This window comes from Salmo salar, chromosome ssa09 (genome assembly GCF_905237065.1).
Source record: "Salmo salar chromosome ssa09, Ssal_v3.1, whole genome shotgun sequence".
Taxonomy (NCBI): domain Eukaryota; kingdom Metazoa; phylum Chordata; class Actinopteri; order Salmoniformes; family Salmonidae; genus Salmo; species Salmo salar.
This window is the reverse complement of record NC_059450.1, coordinates 151,707,285-151,710,414: the sequence shown is the minus strand read 5'-3', so window position 1 is coordinate 151,710,414 and position 3,130 is coordinate 151,707,285. Positions and strand designations below refer to the sequence as shown.

The 3,130-nt window shown below is 42.9% G+C and overlaps 1 pseudogene; it reads right to left on the bottom strand.

Moving 5' to 3' along the window:
* Positions 1-1,264: 1,264 nt before the first annotated feature.
* The window catches only part of LOC106591777 (ventricular zone-expressed PH domain-containing protein-like), a 203,813-nt pseudogene continuing 201,947 nt past the window's right edge, over positions 1,265-3,130 (bottom strand).

Below are 3,130 nucleotides of genomic sequence, written 5' to 3'. Positions count from 1 at the left end.
TCGGTCCTTGCTATTGCAGCAATCGACCACAGAGTTCCACTCCTACCAGATAAAAACAAGAAGAGGCTCCAGTGGCCAGGCCATCACCAACACTGGGTTCCTACCAGATAAAAACAAGAAGAGGCTCCAGTAGCCAGGCCGTCACCAACACTGGGTTCCTACTAGATAAAAACAAGAAGAGGCTCCAGTGGCCAGGCCATCACCAACACTGGGTTCCTTACTAGATAAAAACAAGAAGAGGCTCCAGTGGCCAGGCCATCACCAACACTGGGTTCCTACCAGATAAAAACAAGAAGAGGCTCCAGTGGCCAGGCCATCACCAACACTGGGTTCCTACCAGATAAAAACAAGAAGAGGCTCCAGTGGCCAGGCCATCACCAACACTGGACAATTGAGTTGTGGAAAAACATTGCCTGGTTCCAACGAATCCTGGTTCCTGTTGGGTCATGCTGATGGCTGAGTCAGGATTTGGCGTAAGCAGGTCGAGTCCATGGCTCCATCCTGCCAGGTGTCAACGGTACAGCTGTGGGGAATGTTTTCCTGCCACACGTTAGGTCCTTTGATACCAATTGAGCAACGTTTGAAAGCTACACCTTCCAAGGCCCTGAAGAATTCAGGCTGTTCTGGAGGCAAAGGGGGGTCCGACCCAGTACTAGATGGGTGTGTGTACCTAATAAACTGGCCACTGAGTGTACATCATCTACACTTACAAGTCATTCAAAATACTTTATACTTTTACTTTTGATACTAAAGTATATGTTAGCAATTAAACTTAAAACTCAAGTTGCATTTTACTGGGTGACTTTCACTTTTACTTGAGTAACTTTCTATTAAGTTATCTATATTTTTACTCAAGTATGACAAATGGGTACTTTTACCACCACTGATTCTAAATTACTTAACCAGCTGAAACAGTTAATTCATTATGACAGAACTGGCACTGGTTCCGAACCCACAAGGACATCTCCAGAACACTTCTTAGACTGTCTTGACGATTTGTGAGTGTATTGTTTTAAAGACTAAATATTAGTCCATAACATATTGCTCATCAAGGCGTCAATGGGTTCATTGGAAAGCTGGACATATTTCAATTAGATAGTCCCCCCAACCCCCCCCAAAAATTATATCCAAGTTAGCCCATCCATTACTCTGGAGAAAGAGAAACATTCACCTTTAACTGGATTCTAAAAGTTTGACTGGGGTTGACATTTATTTGTGTTTTTAAATAAAGATTCCACTGTTGATGAGAGAGAGTTCTGGAAACAATAGGTTTAATGTATTTATTCATGGGCATGTCAGAATTGTCAACAATGCTTGTCATTGTAAACACGCACACATATATGCATGCAAGCACACACACATACACACACACACACACACACACACACACACACACACACACACACACACACACACACACACACACACACACACAAAGCTCTTTTCTTGGATGAAAAAGCGAGAGAATAAAAAGACGATAGCTTTGCCAATAAATGTGTTTCTCCATAGAAACATGTTTCCTGGAGGGAGAGAGAACGTAGCTGTAAAGCCCCCAGCAGTGTGACCGATATCAACCCCTGCTGTTCTGGGCCTCTACTAAGACCTCTGTTCATTTATCAAATATGACATACAGTGAGCTCCAAAAATATTGGGACAGTGATAATTGTGTTGTTGTTTTGCCTCTGTACTCCAGCACTTTGGATTTGATACAATGACTATTAGGCGAAAGTGCAGACTGTCAGCTTTAATTTTAGGGGATTTTCATCCATATCGGGTCAACCGTTTAGAAATTACAGCACTTTTTGTACATAGTCCACCCATTTTAGGGGTCCAAAAGTTTTCAGATTATTTTGTGCCCAATAGAAATGTCTGGTAAATAATGTAGTGTATCATTTTGGAATCACTTTTATTGTAAATAAGAATAAAATATGTTTCTAAACACTTCTACTTTCATGTGGATGCTACCATGATTACAGATAATCCTGAATGAGCCGTGAATAATGATGAGTGAGAAAGTTACAGATACACAAATATCATACCCCTTCCAAAACTTCTAACCTCCACTGTTATTGTAATGGTTACCATGTCTTGGGGTTATGATATTTGTGCGTTGGTAACTTTCTCAATACTTTTGGAACTCACTATATAACATCACTGGGTCTTTTTGAAATGACGGTATATTCATAAATTCTACTGCTCAAACGCTAATGCCACTAACTCTTGTTTGTTTGTTGTAGAACGTTCTCATCTGCTGTCCATTAGTGCTTCTTTATCTTCACTGTCTGGGCCAAGATAGTTCTATAATGCTGTTCATATTGAGCTATTATTGCTAGGTTTATGTCGATTTAGTATGTCCATAGTTATAGTAAGATCCTTATTGCTTTTAAATACTGAAACAATAGCCTTTATAAATGTATATAGATTCTCCAAAAAATGCTGACAATGATGTCTGGATATCAGTCTCAGCTGCCCCACAGGAACAGTGGACGTCACAGGACTGTCAGGTGATCAGGAACAGTGGACGTCACAGGACTGTCAGGTGATCAGGAACAGTGGACGTCACAGGACTGTCAGGTGATCAGGAACAGTGGACGTCACATGACTGTCAGGTGATCAGGAACAGTGGACGTCACAGGACTGTCAGGTGATCAGGAACAGTGGACGTCACATGACTGTCAGGTGATCAGGAACAGTGGACGTCACAGGACTCTCAGGTGATCAGGAACAGTGGACATCACAGGACTGTCAGGTGATCAGGAACAGTGGACATCACAGGACTGTCAGGTGATCAGGAACAGTGGACATCACAGGACTGTCAGGTGATCAGGAACAGTGGACATCACAGGACTGTCAGGTGATCAGGAACAGTGGACGTCACAGGACTCTCAGGTGATCAGGAACAGTGGACATCACAGGACTGTCAGGTGATCAGGAACAGTGGACATCACAGGACTGTCAGGTGATCAGGAACAGTGGACGTCACAGGACTGTCAGGTGATCAGGAACAGTGGACGTCACATGACTGACTGTCAGGTGATCAGGAACAGTGGACATCACAGCTGTTGTTAGTAGATGGTACAGTAGTACGGGGCCTGTACGTTGTGTTTCTGGGTCAGGAACGGGTCACAGT